The sequence below is a fragment of the Stegodyphus dumicola genome, chromosome 1 (genome assembly GCF_044657685.1).
Source record: "Stegodyphus dumicola isolate Sdum_Otavi_A_Nest chromosome 1, ASM4465768v1".
Classification (NCBI taxonomy): Eukaryota; Metazoa; Arthropoda; class Arachnida; order Araneae; family Eresidae; genus Stegodyphus; species Stegodyphus dumicola.
The window spans coordinates 36,397,214-36,417,102 of NC_140768.1; the positions used below are offsets into that span (position 1 = coordinate 36,397,214).

The window sequence follows — 19,889 nt, forward strand, 5'->3', positions numbered from 1 at the left end:
TTTTACGGAAAATGGAAGGCAACTTTATTCTTAGAAAACTCGAAATATATTTACGTCGCTTCTTCAGAAATGTGACAGTCAGATTCTATTGAAAAATCTCTTAGTTTCAAAGTTCGAATGGAAGGAAGTTTTACGTATAAAATGCATTAATGTCATTGTGTTTCTGAGAATAAAGAATTTTCTTTTCTGAATTTATTTCATTTTTTGCGGATAAAGGTGTATGGAGGATTTTTGTTTAAATCTCGGCTATTTATATTTTTTAAATGAATAGACCAACAAATGTTTCTTTTAGAGTTACATAAAAAGATCATTTGTACAGAATTTTACGACATAAAATGTTACGAATTGTACACCTAAATAATAATCAAAAATAATTTTATGTATGTGTATACATAATGATAGAATGCTGATTTAAAATTTAAGAAAAATATATCTAATGCTGTGAAATAATACAGATTTTTCTCATCTTAGGTGCTTTTTCTTCTATGTATCTCTTAGGAACTTACGTCCCCTCCCCTCATTTTATTACTTTCTACAGTGTTTCTCAAATGTAAGATCGCAGCCTTTAAATAAGCATAAATCTGAGACCATCTATCTCCTACACTTACGTAATCAAGCTCGCTGTGACCTTTGTCGAAGATTTTTTTCTTTCCCAATGATAGGACGGTTCACATAACATGCACGCACCCCCCCCCCCCCCCCGCAAAAAAAGGGAGAAGAAAATGCATCAAAAAAAAAAAAGAAAATATCAGTGTGCGGAATCCTTAAAGAAAATTCGTTGTTAAGACTTATTGAAAAGCACAGAAGGGCTATCTGCCTAAGGAGATGGATGCTTTCATGGATTACTTTCTTAGGGAAAACTGTCATGTATGTACGTTACACAAAGTAAAAACCTCGGTATAACCAGCTCATTCGTTGGAATTTGAACTGCTTTATCCACTCGGTTAGTGGAGAGCCAGGAGGTAAATGGAAAAATTAATTAAAACAGTGACTCGCATAGTCGGTGAGTGATTGCCAGTCGTGCTGTATTATACTATATTCCTCAAATTGTAATAATGTAGTTTATTTGTTTATGGCAAAATATGCGACAAAAGCCTAAGACAAAAAAGAAGGACATTTTAAAAAAACACGGTACTTCTTGTTGCACATGAGAAAAACCATGAAAATGCTAGTTGAGCCTCTTTGAAAAATCAAACCCAGGTCGAACTACTAATGTTAAGTGGTCTTATCCACTTGGCCATTGGTGGGCTTCAGTTCAACAAAATTAGCGAGCACAGTCTTAATATTTCGATATTTCAGGATGGCAGCAAGATTATGCTGTTAGAGTAAGAATACTATATTGCAGTACATCACTATTGTAGTTATTTTTAGTCATTATATATCTTTGAAAAATTAATAAAAAGGCCCAAAATTTGATAAAATGTGTATTTTTTAGCACTTTTTTTGGTCATTCTAGAGCATTTTGAGGCTTATAAGATATTTCTTCCGCTTTCCTAGCGTGCCTTCGTGGTGTAGTGGAATACGGCACGCTGGGCCGGTATTTCAGAGGTCCGTGGTTCGATTCCCGGCGAAGGCGGTTACTAATTTTTAAAAAAATCCTAACGACTCTACAGGCTTATTCTAGAAATCAGTCTGAAAAATAAAGTTACCTTTGAAATAATACTTTTTAACTCCCATTAATTTATTTTTACTAGGCAGTCGTATCCTATCCACAGAAAACTGATTATGTAATATATTAATCCTATGTATCACGGCAGGCCCTTTTTCCTCAAGATATGAGTGTCACGTCTAAGATTTTTTCCAAACCGGCATTTCTTAGCTCTTTTAAGATTTTTTTGTGTATGTTCGCTTGCATAGGATTACATGCAGTGAGGAAAAAGCTATTCCGCAGACACATTTTTGGAATAACATTCTCATAGCCGTGTGCAGTACGTTTTTTTACCTCAATAAAATCCCCTTTATTTTCTTTTTTTACTCAACCGGTATAGACCGTCTGCGGTACATTGCCGAATTATCTCAGGTCTTTTTGTTTTTATTCATTGCCTCCACTAGCCCAATATTGGTACGCTTGTATTTAACGTAAAGAAAATTTTCTTAAAAGCACCATATGGTATACAATACACCAGAGAGGGAAGGCTCCCAGACCTGGGCCTTTTTCAAGCCCTTACACGGTTAAATGTACTACCTCCTCCAGAGCCGGTCCAAGGGAGCATACCTCTTTGATCAACCCAGAGGGACAACATTTCAGACAGTCAAAGTTTTAAGCACACAAGGACAAGGCAGTAGTGATCAGGCTCCAGCTGGTCATGTAAGGGCATTTGTTTCATACGAACAACTGTTTCGGCCAGTTTTTTTCCTGGTTTACTATTGAAAGAAAGACGCGCGATATTTTCCTTCCTTTCGAAAAAAATTGCAAGTTGTTCGTTTTCAACCAATCAGCTTCGAATTTTATCAGTTTATTTGTAATGGAAAACCATTTTTCCCATTAACATATTAACCCAAAGTGATCTGTGGTGATTGGCTGTTGTGAGAAAGCAGAAAAATTCTTCCAAACAGTTGTTCTGTAACAAACGAATGTGTGATAGCAGCCTAACAAAGAAAATGAAGTCATGTCAAAGACTGTTCTCCGTTGTTGACCAAGGGGAGCTAAACGAACAAGGATAACTTCGATATCAAACCATGTAGCGTCCCCACAACCAAGAGGCAGTATCAGTACTTTATCTGCCGAGTCTGAACCTACCACTGAAGAATCTGTGGTTCTAATCACTGGGAAGACTAATTATATAATCCAGGAGCCGAGTCTGTCTATAAGGTCTTATCCGGAGCCTTACCGTAGCAGGGAGTGCCCCCCCCGCAGTCGATCCCCAGGGAGACCATATTGTATACAGTGTCTTAAATCCCAAGCTCCTAATCTAGCTTTGCCACCCAAGCCTGTTATAACACGTCGGGAACATTGCTGAATGCGTGCTTGTACTATATTGAAAAGTCAGTTGTAAATAACTTTGATGTGGCAATGATGTTTATTCAAATTTCAGAATATTTTCTCCACTGAGAAAATAGAAAGAAATCTAGCATACATCAGATCTAATTTCAGGATCCGAATTTCAACTATTAAGTCCTTGCAAAAGCAAAATATTGAACTTGTCGATGCAATAAATTACATTCATGAATTAGACTATGTTTTAAAAAGGCCAAAGGCAAAGCTTCAGATTTGGATTTGCTAAATTGAATGTTGTCCTTAGTGAAAACTGTGGCCTTTTTCAACTATGCGGCCTTTTTCAAGAAAACTGTGGCCTTTTTCAAGTATACCTCATCATGACAAGAGAAGCATATTCTTTTGAAACTGAAAAAGAGTTAACGATAAGTAAAGCAATTTTTTTTCCAAGTAGACTCCAGTAACTGAAGTAGATGTCGTGAGTAGTTTCTCGCGATAAAAAAATTGATCATCTTGTATGTTGTCAACAGATAATCTTTCACTCAGGAAAACATCCAGAAGTATGTAATAATTCAGTGCAATTGTGTAAGGTTGGAAATTCGGAGAAAAAAGTAAAATACATATATGTGCAAGTGTTTGGATTTTAAATCCGTTTATCCATGCTTGTCAATTGTGTCATTTTTTAAATTCTTAGTTTTGGGGCTTTGCTTTTAAGGGCATGATTTCCCATAAGGGCATTTTTTGTGAAATTTTAGGTCATTAAAATCCGCCTTTGTTAGTAACTAAAGAAAATCATCGATCGGATGAGAAAAAAGATACCATAAGCGACCGGAAATAGGAAGCCGCCGCCTTTGTAAAAATTCGTTTATTTTAGTAATAAATTCGTATTATAGATGAAGAAGATTCGTTGATTGAGTCAAATTAGTTTCTTTTATGTCTTAATTTTACAGTGTTATAATTCAATTAGACGGTATTGATATATCGGAACTATCGCCTGTTTTGCTAAGTATTTTAAGCGGCTAATCCCACCAACGGTTGAACATCAAAGTCGCTGAACACTGGTAATTCGGTTCGGGGTTCGAATCCCGCCGAATGGGGCTTTCTGGATTGCCGTTTACGTAATTTTCCCCATGTGTAACGTGTACGAGCCAATTTTCCTTAGAAAATCCTGCACGAAGGCATGCCTGCCTGTAGGCAGATAGCCCTTGAGTTGTTTGCCATAACTAAATAAACCAATTCTAATTAAGCATTTAATGATTGTTGATTATCTTCCAATAAATATCATAGGTTAGTTTCATCAATTCCCAGTTTACCTAGCATTAAAAATATATATGTCTAATTATGATAAGGAGATCCCCTAGCAGTGGAAATATCATTAATCATTCTATGTTTAGAACTTCATACTTTCACTATGATTTCTTTGTTACTTCTTTGCAGATATGAATTTCGACTTTAAATTCTTGTATATGCAGGCTCGTAATTTTCTGATTTTCGCATGGCGTGAACTTTTGTACTTCATGTCTCAGCTGCCACTTGTAATTTTTCACGCTTCTTTTTGCTTTCGTTACCGAATAAACTTTCCAGAAGTTTAACGAGAGATATTTAGAAGCATTTTTGAACATGCAGCTAATTGGATCCATATTTCATGGCAGATTTTTATTTTGGAATCGCTTTTGTGCTCGTAAATTATTCCACTTCCTTTCCTGCTCCATCAAATGCACTTTTAAATCATTTAATTAGTAAGGGTTAATAACTGCCTCTCATTATATCCTTGCATCCAAGAATAATTGTTGTATTTATTTTCATCCCTTTCTTTATCTTTTTGAAATCGTTAAAACACGCATTATTTTCTCAAGAAATTATAATTGGGGGCTTTTGTTTGTTCCCATTTAATCATTTTTTTCGGGGAAGGGGTCTTTGTTGCTGATTTATGTAAGTGCTAGTTGAAAAGAATTAAATTGGTGTATAGCAAACAATCCATAATTTTCAGTGCTTATAATTAAAATTTGAATCTTGCAATATGAGAAAAAATTCCCTAATTGGGGATAGTTATAGTTCCTAGATGATTGATGTTGGCATGGGCGTAAGGAAAAAGAGATAGGTAATATATATTTAAAATACAGTAAAGTAAGTTTTAAACTGTAAGCGGAGGAAGTTTTCAGATTCATTGCCCTTGAAACTTGATTAAAATGAATATTTAGTATGCAGTTTAATTTCATTGTCTTCGCATCTTCAGGTAACTAACTTATTTCAATAGCTTTATTCTGCCTTTTCTAGTGCTAAATGTGTGCCTTTCTAATTATGTACACTATACTGACTAGGATATATATTTCTCATGCATATTCGTATTCCTGGTCTTTTGAGCATATGAATAATGAATTTTTGATGTAATGTAGTTATGACAAGGTATAGATAAACTACTGTCTGTCTGCGAGAAGAAGAGCTCCCGCCGCAGTGTCTGGCGGGTGGCGGTCGCTATAGCAACAGTGCTAGTATATTTCAAATAGGGGCGAGCCAAGAGTTGCTTTATTGTTATTTTACTTTTGGTGTCTGTTGGCTGAGGGGAAAAGAGTTATCATTCGTCTTCAAGACACCCTCACGGAAAATGGGTCAAGGCTCGTTTCTACGGCAACCGACAGCTGTAGACTAACTGGCGAGAGGTTTTCTTGTGAAAGACAGACTGTACAAATGCATAGGTGTAAATTAAAAGAAATAATATCTCAAGCTAACTCTTTAACCCTTTGACTACGAATTAAAAAAAAATTACTCCGTTTTCTATCCAAATGAACAAAATATTCATAAATAAGGTAAATTTAGCGTTTGGGATTTTTTTTCACAAACGTTTTTCAATCCAAAGCCTGGGACACACAGTGCCGTTCCTAGGCCGTTGATTGCCCGCATACTTTCCTAAGATTGCTGCTCCCAAAATACCTAATGTCTCTACAGTGGCACTCGAACTAAAAAAGGTCTAGGATGATGATTCTCCGCACCCAGACTTGGCGATTGGGTCCCCTAAAAACCCCAGTCGTCCTTTAAAAGGTTAAGTATGTAAGGTATTTCTCCCGCCTTCTTAACGTTCCGTCGTGGGGTAGTGGTTCTGCACGCTGGCCCGGTATTCCAGAGGTACGTGGTTCGATTCCCGGCGAAGGCGTTTGCTAATTTTCCATCTTGCCTGCTTCCAAAAATACCAAATGTCTCTACAAACTTTATAAAAAAAGCTTAATTTATTAATGACCTTTGTTAATTAACTATATAAATTTAAAATTCTATGAAGCTTTTTAAGTTTCAATAATTTTCTATTCATTTTTAAATGCTTAAATTTCCTTCTTATTTTTTCAGCAAAACTTTATTTGTTCGTTAATGAAATATAGAAGTAAAAGAATCCCTTTTTCTTTCTTGCGCTCTCTTATCTTTATACAAACATGCATTTACAACTTTCAAAACCTGAAAACGCATGTGTGCGATGGATGTTATCGTCGTGCGATGATTTGTAAGTACTTAATTTTTTACCCCGCTGTTTTTAACGACGATGTTTTTAAATTGCGAAGTTTTTGAACCTTTTTATTTTCGACCATGATTTTTTCTTTTTGCGATGTTTTCTCCCACGGTGTTTTCTCCTTGCGTTGTTTTCTCCGCGATGTTTTCGGCGGACACCGACATATATGTCCCGTTAATAATCAAAGGGTTAAAATACAAACATAACGTTGTCAATATATTTAGTCATTATGTCTATTTTAATGCATCGTATTCTTCGCTTAATCATTGCTCTCATGAATGAGGAATGTAAAATAAATAAATGAAAGTGAATAATAATGATATTTCCAAAAAACATGAAGCCATATATCGTTTAACATTTTCATTATTAAGTTACTTCAGTTTTTGAAAAATTAATTATTAAGGTTAGAATATGTTAAATTGAAAATAAGAATTTTTAAGATATATATATATATATATTAGATTTTAGAACAAGTGTATTATTAAATTAAAAAGTTATCTTTTGTGAACATACCGTATCTTGAAAATTAATTTCAGGAAGAGTGATTATGTTTTAATGTTTTCTTGTTTTTTTTCCGCCTTGAGGATTGAAAATGCTCTAGTAGCGATGTGAAAAAAGTGGGAAATTCTGTTTGTAAATATTGCGTGGCACTACTGTTTTACACAGATATTAAACAGAAAAATTTTCTCTTTGTTATCATTATTTATTGCAGTTAGTAGATAAAATAATTTTAAAATGGTATATTGTTCGTAATATCAGGAGTTTGATCTCATAAGCAGCTTTGAATAATAAACATAGAATCAATATATGATATCCAAATTAAAGCTACGGAGTGTGCTTTGTTATTTTATTGCATTCGTTAGCGAAAATAAGTTTTGCAGAGCTTAAGCAATATTTCTGCCTCTACCCTATTACCAATTTGACGTACCCCGTCTGACCACGAAATGATGTTTATACTTCGTCCACTCTCGAATAAGAACCTCTGGAATTTATGCTTGCAGTTAATTAAGTGATTTTTTCTTTGAGAAAAACAACGTTATGAATATTTTCTCTATTTTATTTATACAAATGCCAGACATTTGGCCATTAGCCTTGATCTTCCTTCCTATTACTAGAACAACAGAATTAAAAGATAATATTGCAGTGCATTCGTCAACATGCTCCATATCCATGGACTGCCGAGAGTTGCAAAGATTACAGACAAAAGAATCCTTAAGTTGAATTTTAAAAAGAGGGGCTTTGAGACAAACGTATCCAGTCAAAAGACTAAATAAAGCTATGACTACAGGACGAGGAAAATCTGGAATAACTGGCTGGGTATTTTCTCTATAAATGTGTTTTTTATATGATGCTGAGGTAAATGAAATGGTGCAGTATCTTTTGATGAAACTTTCGTGCGCCAGGCAGAAACGTCTTTATTAGTTTCCTGTAGTTTAGATTGCCAGACATCCGGCGTTGTGTCCGGGATATTCGAATGAAAGTAATTGTCCGTCTAATTAGTCAGTTTCAGCTCTAAATGCTTCAGCTCCAGTAAAAGTATTTTATCAGCAAGCATTTGGTTTCCAGAAAGCTGATTACAGATGTCAACACAGCAAAGGACTTTTTGCATTTAAAAATGAATTCCAAATATTTATGTAGTCATTTTCATGAACGGACTGCCCGGTGGCGAAGTGGCTAGCGTAGCTGCATCACAGGTCCGGGATTCGATCCCAGGGCTGGGCAAGGTTGACTCAGCCTTTCATTCCTTGAATGCGTCGATAAAATGAATACCAAGGACTAAACCCCGGAGATCCAGTGACAAGCTGACCACTTGCCCAGGGCGTATGCTGATGCACTCCGGGGCCCAAGGTCAAGAAAGCAGATTTAAGGGCACTGCAGGCTGTGGCCCGCTAGGGCTGTTGCGCCACTGAGTTTTTAGTTTATTTTCATGAGTGTATAAAATCCAGCAAAGAGCTTTTATTAAGAAAATATTATCCAATGAAAAATAAGCAGGAGTATATCAGAAAGAAAAATTCCAACCAGCCAACCATATTGATAGTCCTATAGTCCAAGCTATAGTCTTTTGATTATTCCTTAATGTATTATTTCTTTTAATTCCTTCCTACACGCTTATCTGTAAAACATATATTTGTATAGCGTACATGTTGTAGGATCTCTAATGGCAAATTTATTTTTAATAAAGTGTCCTTGATATGAGCAAAATTTTCAAGCGGAAGGGCTTCATTGGAGACAAATAATTACATCAGTAAATTTTTATTCAATTTTTTTAAATTTGGCCTCGGAAGCACATTTGCTATATGTGCGTTTTATATGCATGCAAACACTTGTTTTTGCATTATTCCATCAGGGTCATGTGCTTCATTACTCCCCCTTTTTTCCCTCCGAAAATGCTGTGGTCGATAGTTCTGGGCCGCCGCTTGTATTTCCCGCCCCTTAGTCCACTTTTGGATTGGGTTAGAGATGTCTTATTGGTTAGTGATTGGATTCAGACATGTATTTGCTGTTTGTACCTGTTTTAGTAATCTTTCGTGTATTTTTATGATCGATCGTATCATTTGGTTTTATGCATACTAACAACTGTAGATACTATACACGTATTATTTATGCCAGTGGATGGTTAAAAATATGTCTTTTAATTTTTGTCAATTTAGTTTGACTACTAAATAAGTAACTGTAAAATAAGGGAAAATAGTTCTTAATAATTCAAGACATAAATAAAGAAAGATTACACGTATAAAACTAATTGAAGCAAATATTTACGAAGAATATATATTACTTGCTAAGAAACATTATTCTACCGACCTCATCAGTCTTGAAAATGAAACGAGTAACGAAAGAAGTGTCAGTTGATTTTAACAGTGTTTTGACATGAGATGTCATAAACTTGTCAGTTGCGCGAATGAACCGAAAAATTGCTCGACCAAGCAGAATTAATGTTTTCTGATCATTCCTTGATTGCGATGAAGGTACGGCTGAAAATTATACGTAACAAAGTATAATTTGTTAATTAAAGATTTGAACAGACGGGAATAGTTCCTCGCTTTTAATGCATGAAACCGAATATTAGTTATAGTTATCATAAATTTAAAAGCTAAGGGTAGTTATCACGTGTTTAAGAAAACTAAAAAGTTTCAGGTACTGGCTTTCTGTGAAAACAATTTTCTAACGTAGAAAGGGGAAATGCAATTAACAGTATAGCTCCGTCTCAGAATTCATAAATCTTTTATCTTGATGACTTCCAACTTCGCTTTTTTTTTAAATTTATGCGTGGCTTTATTAGGAATAAATGTTATTACTGTCACCTTCAGACTAAATTAGTCTGGCAGAGTGCATACCTACCTTTATATGTTCGAAACTGGATAGCCATCCTGTTATAATAAATCCAGGCATTCCAGTTTTTTGCTCCGCTTCTCGCCTGGCATTCAATTTCTTTGGAGCTTTGCCCACTAGGTTTGGCATTCTTGATAGAAAATTTTGGATCAGAAAGATTATTCTGAAGGAATGTTGGGCGTTTCCCAACCAATTGCATCTTTTGGCATCGGTGGTTATTCATGTGTATGAACTTAAGTGTCAAAGTTTGAAAAGATTCCAACGTAGACCGTTAACATTGGAACATGAGTAATGTTCACCGTGTTTTGCTTTCCTTCAGAGCGCCTTTAAAATCATTGGCGCATGTACGAGTATTTTAAATATTTCATGAAAGTATTTCCTGCATGCTAAGCTAATATGCCTTTTATGTTGAAATGTACGTAATACAGCAGGACTAGATATCGCGCAATGAAGAATTAAGAAATTAAAATTAAGGCAACTCGAATAACTTCTTATCTTTTGTTAGAATTGGCACGGTTACCGATTTAGCCTTAGTTTGAAATACTTGCTAATAATCTCTTGATGGAGTCGTTTGCTTGAATTGGCACGATTACCGATTTAGCCTTAGTTTGAAATACTTGCTAATAATCTCTTGATGGAGCCATTTGCTGTAGGAAATCATTTTTATTTCCTAACTAATATATTTAGTTAATTATATATGCAGAATTTACAAATAAGCAAGTTACCAAAATAACGAAAGTGCTTGAAATGTGTGCAGAATTTTGTTGAATGCATGGAAAGATAAAGCATGTACATTTTTAGTACGTGGGATTTGTTGATTTTAATGATCCTAATAAGTTATGAAGGAATATTTACTTCCTGAAACGCATAAAAAAAAAAGGTTTAACACTTTAAAGCGTATTTATAGAGATAATTTAATTTTATCGCAACTGTATTCGCCAACATATTTTTTATTTGCTTTAAATACATTGATTATACAAATTAGCCGGAAAAATTCCTAAATATTTTATTTAAATGCTTTAAATAATTTGGCAAGTTTAACTTGGCGCCGGATTTTTCCAGTTTGACATGAGAAACTCATGCGGGCATTTTCATTCAGGCATTAATTAATATAATAAAGGCAAAGTAAAGAAGTGGTGGTGACTGTATTATGGAATCACCTAATAAGGTGGACCTCCATTGCTTCCTATGAAGAGACAGATAAATTATATCCAAGCTTTCTCCGAAATTTGAACCCGGGCCCTTCAGTACTGGAGTCAGACTTACTAATCACTCTCCCGTCTGGGCCCAGACGTCATATAAAAGTATAAAAGTTATAAATTTAACGCGGAAATCATGAAGGTTAAGTTAAGATATTTATTGTGGTGAACACTTGAAATTCATTTTCCTTATGCGGTTTTTCAAGAAAAGCTGGCAGTTCGGCAGAGAACTATGCAGGAAGCTCTTTTTAAATCACTGGTATTCAAACCTGATGAAATGAGCCTTCAGAATTAAGTGTTTATTACGGTTAAATTAGAATGTTTATTATGACTCGAGAATATCGATTATGACGAACACTTAAAAGTCATTTGTCTATAGAGATTTTCCTACGAAAACGCTTTTGGAAACACTAAAGCAGCAAGCTCATTCAGATCACCGGTATTCAAACCTTTTAAGTTTGTTAAATATATTCAATTACTGTTTAAGACTACGAATGTACCTAACGACAATAATTCAGTTGATCGAATTTACCAGAATTCTTTTCGTTTTCAATGAATGTGTTTGAGTCATAAGCACTGAACTGTAGTAATATTGTGGAGAAATTCTGCTTCTTAAAATTGAATTCACAGTTAAATTCCACTGTGCTTTCTTTCTGTTCATGTTACATTTGCAGAACAAATTTTTCCTTTTCGCTTGCTTGTAATTTATAGTCATAACTATGGACAACTGAAGTAATTAAAAAGGCTGCGCTTTGGAAAGGGTTTTAATATTCTTGACCGATAAATTTTGTTTGAGTTATTGTGTTCATTAAAAAAAAAACTGGTAAGTAGAATTTCATTCATTTGCCATTTTCCATCTACCTAAAAGAAAATGGTACGGTGATGATTAATATTACTGAGACACCACTGATTAATGATGCTGAAGTAGTTAGGAAATATTCCTGAAGAAAGCGTAAACTACTAAGAGTTGGAATACTTTCCGTCAAACATTTTCTAAAACTTTTGAGTGTGTAAATGATCGATCATTGCACATTACTTCTTTTATATTTCCTAGTCTTCAAATCGGGAAAGTGCTGCTAAGAATCGGAAACGATTCTGTTATTGCAGTCTTCTCCGTGGTAAACTAGCGCTGCCGAAGATGATGATGAGAAACGTTAAGTCCTTGCACGCACGGGCGTGTGTTCTGGTCGCGTGATGAGGGCCTCCCTCCAGCAACCCTGTGTGCGTGACGCATTGAATAATCTGAAAGTACGAGCTATAACGTCCTAATCTCTACGTCGATAATCCTTCTTGGGGGAGTTGGATTTCGGGACCCCGGGACATGGAAGAGGTGTTTTCTGCAACGCGCGCTTTCATCCAGTGCACAGTGCCCAAAATGCAGTCGTTAGAGTCTCTCTGGAAAGAAATCGATAGTAAAGCTTTGCGTTAAGTGGAATGAGCGTTTTATTATACTTGGGGGACCATTTCCAAATTATTGTCTTGAAATGAATGTTTGTTAGTAGTTGATGTCCAAGTTCTTATGCCTTCTGCAGTAATTGCTGAAATGTATATCGGCTTGGCGTATTGCGTTGATCATAAAGGTGGTGTTATGCTGTTTGCTAGCCCTAAATCGTAAGAATTTTCCTGAAAGAACAACTAACTGATATGAATTTTGAGACTTGCAGGTTTGAATTCCTTTTATGACATAAATTAAAATTTAGAATTAAAACAGTCTATGCTCTACAAAGAGTTGCAGAAAAAAAAAGGTTGTTAAAAAGGAGTAGCAGTATCTTCCTCGTTTGTCTGATTTCGGTGTTTTCGTCCGATTAACCAAAGAACAAATGGTGTCTGATCATTTGAACTTTCATGTACTTTTTCGGGGAAGAGGGATCGGATTACAATAGAGTGTTAATAAATCGAATAATCTCGGAAAACCGAATGGAGGTAGAACAATGTAACTAATTAATGATAATAGCGATATTTGAAAGTTGATTTTTCCCTCACGTTGATTAAAACTGTAAATGAGTAGATTTTCCGTTTCAGTGTCAACTTGTATCAGATTATTTAACTATAATGATAGCCATTTTCTGAAATGATTATTTAAATTATGTGTGTGGCCGTCAGAAAATATTCTTGTCATTCATAATGTTTAAAATTTCACTTGAATATGTTGGCTGAAAATGTAGAGGAAATGTTGCTTAAAAACTCTGCCCGAATGTTACGATTAGGGCCCAAGTGGCTTTTAATCAATGAAGGGAGGAACCGGTAGGGAATTTTTTTTTTAGATGTACTGCTTACCACTCTGCCCATTTCCTTGCTGTGGTCTTAGGATTGTAACCGTTCAGCACAGCTTCACGATCGTTGCAGTGTTAGTTTTCTTGGAGGGAAAAAGGGAGGGAGGTTGCTCTTATTTGACTTAGGGTATTTATTAGGTATGACTTTAGGTACTTACCCATAGGTAAAAAAGAGAGGTGGGGATTTTAAAATATTCGTTTACGATTTTGTCGTTTTTCTTGTGGATTTTGAATCAATTCACATGCAGGTTGTCTGACGAAAAGTTTTAAATGATTTGAGTTTTTGTCTTCAATTAAAATCGCCTTTTTGTTATATTTAAGAAATATGTTATGTTTGTTTAGGAGCCGTGTTTAGCCAACATACTCTGCTACGAAAGCGCTGGTTGTCAAAATATGTATTGAGCGCCGTCTGAAACACAAAAGATTTGTTGAGTTCATTGTTCTTCTTGTTTGTTGAATTCATTCTGGTAAAAGCACTAAAAGGGCTGTCTATGCCTAAAGGGGAAGAATGCTTTAGAGGGAAATTTAATAAGGGAAAATAGCTCTTAATCACGTTTATACAATCGTTTTTATTGCAGACGATATAAAAGCGGAAGTAAGAAGCGTAAAGGCATAAAGCTAACGCTAACATTCTAGAACGAACGTGTTTGGCACTTGATTACCATTTCGTACTTGTTCAGTACAGCAAATGGTATTCATGCTGAATATGTGGAAAAACTTGATGTGTTAGACTCTAAATTGAAATTAATATGCTGTGTAGTTGCGTTAAATTAAATATACTAAATATGTTATGCTAATTAGAAATTGGTTACAATTTTTTAGAACATCCTGTTGTATTTTAAGGAAACAATTCGACATCTTTGGTCCACTTTTCTTTAGGTCTTTTTGGTCTTTTATAGTTTCCATTACTGTCTTATCCGCCTGTTATATATATATATATATTTCCTTCTATTACACCGCCCTCGTTTCGTTTTCTAAACATTAAAGCGTTGAAAGGGAAAAGACGCCATAAAATATCTTATGCATTCTATTGCTTCGGAATATGGGGATTGAGGGGAAGAAGAAGAAGAAGATGGAGCAGGGAGAAATGTTATTGAAAAAGGAGGAAAATTTTCGAAACTATTGCATTCTAATATAGAATTTTCGTTTGTTTTTCGCATATAAATGTAAAGCTAGCTGCACGCGAAAAATAACTTGTAGAGACCAAGCAGAGTGCTTCCGTTAGACATGGAAAAGGCAAGTGGAAAATGAAATTCCCTTTCCCTTTACCATTTTGTGAAAATCCCTACGGAGATAAATCAAATCCTCGGAGAGAAAGTATTTCCGGAGCTGTTTCCGAAACAGTTTCCCTCTGTGTAATAGGGCAGTCATTCGTATTCTGTGTGGCCCGGAAACATTGGATAAGTTCCTGCTTTTTGCTAATTGTAGTGAATGCCGTGAAGTTAGTTATTAGGGTATTCAGAAAAGCCAAAAATTTGTGGTCTCTTAGAAGTTTAGAAACGTGTTTCTTCTGCTGTGATTATAAAAGTATGCATGAGATCAAAGATCTTGCCCCACCAGATTGAATTTTTAACACTATTGTTCGTTCGCGATAATTTTCCTACAAATCCGACTCGCTGCTTGAGATCTGCTGCGTAATGTGAGAAAGGACCACAAACCTCTTATCTACGTGTGCTTTTTCACATTAAATGACCTTTCAGCCTGTTAGAATATCAAAAGCTGTTATCGTGGCAAATGAAGAGTTCGAAAATTGCCATTTTCATGACGTTTTATCAAATTTTGGAGCAGAGCCTTAAAATTAGGTTTTGTTAGAGCTATGCACAGGCGGAAAATGGCAATGTGAATAAAATTTTCTGTATTGTAACGTAGTCTAAATTTAAGTTACACATACAAAGCAAAACTCTGCTGAATATGAAAGGAATTTATAATGCTTTCTCAACGTCGAAATGCCTCTGCTTTGTAAATCTATGTCGAATTAAGGAGACAGAAGCGGAAAGAGTGGTTTTTGAGTACGTTACCTTTTATTCTTATAAAATAGAATTTTGATACTTTATATCAGGGTTTCTTAAACTGTGGGTCGCAGGACCTGCAGTAAGGGTCACCAGAAATTTTAGCAGTTTTGTATTTCTTTTACTTATTATAATAATTTTACAATAGCAAATATTTTTACACAGTGCATCTGAAAATAGATAAAGATAAGACAATACAGACAAAGACGCGTTCTTTTTATAATATAAACGTTCATTTCCTTTGCACGTGACGCTGTCATTTCGTCTGTTACTTATTTAAAATTTTCACATTGTTTTATGTCTTAAAATTAGAAATTAAGGTTAATGACCTAAAACTGCAGTAGTATATTACAGTACAAGTGAAAAAATTGACAGTTTCACTTACGCATGTGTCGGATTCGCGCAATACGTATGGGGTTCCACAGATCGCGAAAAAATCTTAGTGATAAGAAAGGGTCGCGACTGAAAAACGTTAAAAAAACTCTGCTTTATGTCAATATATATTAATTCTTCTTGATGAGCTTTGGGTAAGAACCGCATTCAGTATAAGATTTCAAGAGAGAAAATTATAAAATATTGAGTAAAAAAATGAAAGAACTTAGCATGATATTTTAACGGCTATTGTTAAATAAGGAAGTAAAAAATGGGATGTGTCGGCCAATACTGTTTATAAGATATGGCAGCGAACCGAATGCTGCTATAACAAAGGAGGATCCACTAATGTTGAGGCAAAAATAAAGGGGCATAGTGGTCATCGACGCAAAGGACGTGATTTAAAAAAAAAAAAAAAAAAAAGCACTTATATTGAAGCATGCTTTAATTATCATAACACCTAAACTGCAAGATAACAACTGATGAAAAAAGCTGTGCTTCCATCTAAAAACACGTTCTTGGAATTCAAAACTTCTGTTAGAAGATTAATTAATACGACCCATTGAAGCAATAAATAATTTAAAAAATTAAATAACATGTAATGTATATAAAATAAAAGTATAATTATATAATTGTATGATACTTAATAAACTGTACTTGAAATTAGGAACAGAGTAGGAAAGTTGTTAAAATGGGACAATAATTTCGATACAAATAATTTATGTAAATAAGACCTTCATTTCGATTCGGAGGAAGTATTAAAAAGTTTATTTTAGTCTTATTTTCCGTTATATGTAGAAAATAAAAGTAGAATAACAAACTAAATTAACTAAGAATGTTGACATATAACCATTCTTTTTTAATTTCTACTATTAGCTCACTCTCTTCCTATGTCTTGTTCAAATTTTCAATCGTTAATAAAATATTTGTTCTTCCACTCAAGTTCAAATACATTTTTTTAAACTTATAATGGATGACACTTGATGTTAATACAGTTTTTTCACATATTAAATATTTAATTAAAAAATATTTTTTGTAATTTAAAGAATGTTTCTTTGTTGATTAAAGTAGAAACTGACTTCAAAAATTTTATTTAATTACTTAATTTTCAATCGTTCATAAAATACTTTTTATTCATCCACTCAAGTTCAGATACATTTTTTTAAACTTGCAGTGGATGACACTTGATGTTAATACAGTTTTTTCACATATTAAAAATTTTTCAAATTTTAAATTAAATTTTTTTAATATTGCTTGTTAATCGTAAAGTGAATTAGCATTTTTTTAAAACTTGTCAGTTGAGAACTAATAATTACAATCGTTACACGTCTTATGTGATACTCAAGATGATCACATTTAGGATACGATTCTTGCAGGAAAATCACTATTCCGAAAACTCATAACTCATAACTGACATGACTTAACTCATAACTCCGTGAAATGGACTAGGAATGAAATATCCATGTTAGTCTTTTTGTCATAGTGATGCAGTTCTTCAATGTAGATTATAGCGTATCTTTAATGAGAAAACGATTATCATATCACTGCCATCAATCTCTTTGGTCCTTATTTCTATGCATTTGAAGCTATCAAAGGCTTGGTGCTTTTCTAGAAAAGCGAAGATTTTTTATCAATTTTTCTGAAAGCTGTCCGCAAAATAATTAATGATTAAAAACTTGTAGTTGATAATGAAAATTATCGATTATTGTCTGGTGTATCGTTTGTCTTCATCATAACTACTCTAATGCTAGTAGTATAAAAATACGGGTTCACCAGCACGCGGTGTGCGGTGTGGGCGTGGTCAATGACGTCACAGAGGGCGGGGCCAAAGGCAACGTCATCACACTAGGAGGCGGGGTGACGAGTGGAGTTGAGGTGTTGGTAGATTGCTGATTGAGTTGTAGACCTCCTGCTTTTCCTTTAAAGTTAGTTTTTTTAAATTGGCAACGGGAAATATTTTCTGCATCTTAATTTTGATGAAATGGCGATGATGCCCTCTATTAATGAAAAAGTGAATGATATGTTTTAGAAATATATTTTTACGTCTGGTGTTAAAATTATTCAATGCGCGACTCTGAAAACAATGTAAAAGAAACAAATATAAAAAAAGACTTTCCTTTAATGAAACTACAAGATAATTTTCTTTTTATTACTCAATTTTATTCTGATACTTTTATTCTTTCTAGTTTTCCATGAAACTTTAACTTATTTCTCAGGTTTTCTGTTCATAATAACATATTTATTTACTGTCATATTTTTTTAATACTTAACGTTTCTAATTTGTAATATTTTATTTAATTTCCACATACTATTTTTTTTTCATACCTTTCATACCATTTCAGCATACCCTGATTTTTAACTTATATATTATATTTCACAAACGTTCCCGCACATGCTGTTTATTTGTTACACTACTTAATTTTAGATGCAATTTCACACTTTTTTTTAACGTTATAATGTTCAATATATTCTGAATTTTAACTTCATTTACTTTTTTTAAACCATTCTAGTATTCTATACACACTTTAACTTAGTGGTTTGAAATTCTATTTAAAAAGAAACGTTTATTTTTCGTGATCTTAGTTCTTTTACTAAATTTTCTGCAGAATTTCTAATTTCTTTTACATGTTTAACAATATCTTCCTTACATTACCGAATATTTTTTTAAAAAACTTAAGTCTATAACTGTTAATTGCGTTTCTTACGTTCATGATTTCCCTTCTGTGTTTATATTTCTTAATTCTAGTTTAACTTATTTATTATAATGTTTTTATTTCTGTCTCATTATTCGTAATTCCAACATTTTATCCCTTTTTATTCATTTTAACGATATGGATTGTTTTCATTTACTCCATATTCAAATATTTCTTTACAATTTTTAAAATACTTGTTTTATTCTCCGATCATAATAGATCATCTACAGGTTTTACTCAGAAATTTCCATTCACAACTTTACAGTTTAATACCATTTATATCTAAATGCATTTCTTTCTCATATAGTTTTACGATCTTCAAAGTTTCTAACATCATGTTTAGTTTTAAATCCCTATTACCTTTATGTGTGTTGATAATTTTCATTTCTAATTTTACAACCACGTTCAGTGTTTCATCCACACATACCAAAATATTTCTTACATCTTCTGGTATTTAGTCTATGTCATATTTCAGTACTTCAAATGAATTTACACTGCTCACACTATTATTTTTTCATGTTTTAGAGACACTGACTATATTAATTTTACTATTTTTCATACACTAATTGCATCTATGTCAGCACTCATGATAAAGTAGCAATTGTTTTGCATCACATGCATAAAGAAATTCTTAAAACCAACTTTTTCAATATCGTATTCAAATTACTGTTTTCCAGATGGGAATTACCAGTATTCTTTGGTTTTACTCTGTTACATGTTTTTAAATTTTAACATCTTACTTTTAATTCTAACATACATCTTTCGAACAGTTTTTTCTTTTAATAATAGCCTTACCTTATTTGTTCAAATTAATTCTTTAATTCACCTTCTTTACTACCTTTCAATACCTTCATAATTCACTATGCAAACGCAATGTCTTTCACTGACATTCTGTTTAATAATACTACAAGTTTCCTTAATTGACAAAAAGCGAATCATTTCTCAGTTCAAAATAGAACTACTATATTTCGCACAAACATTATCTTCATCCATTCAAGACACCCCTTAACCTGTAACTGACGTAGCGATAGGAAAGGAGACTCTTATCATATGCTCTTTCGACATTTGAAGTTTCTAGAACTTCTTTGACAAGTATATCAAAACCATCAGAAAATATACTTAACATTTTTACCCAGTTTAAAGGCAACATACTGTTATAAGAATGGTTTTAGTTAAATTTATAAGACAAATAAACACATTTTGTGCTAAATAGGCATAAACATTTAGATTCAGAATATTTCTTTTTAATCCAATGTAAAACTTGAATTTCATTCATGATACGGATTGTCTCTTGATTTTTTTGTTTACCTTACACTAATAGAAAATTTTTATTTTACAAGTTCAGCTTTTAACGAAATAGAAATAAAAACTACGATACACCTGGTGTTTTTAAGAAAAGGAACTTTGATATAATTCTGGAAATGTAAATGCTTTTAGAGTTTTTTTCTTTCAATAACGTTGATTTTCATTACTTTACTAACTTCAATAATTCTCTTATTAGCTAATATGAATGAAAGAAGATTGTCAAAAATGTGACACAGTATAATTCTTACGAACATACGTACCTTTACCAGCATACAGA

The 19,889-nt window shown here is 33.6% G+C and overlaps 1 protein-coding gene across 1 annotated transcript in view; it reads left to right on the forward strand.

The window, feature by feature from the left end:
- Appl (amyloid-beta-like protein) overlaps nt 1-19,889 on the forward strand; it is a 310,493-nt gene that overhangs the window by 57,274 nt on the left and 233,330 nt on the right. The window lies entirely within an intron of this gene.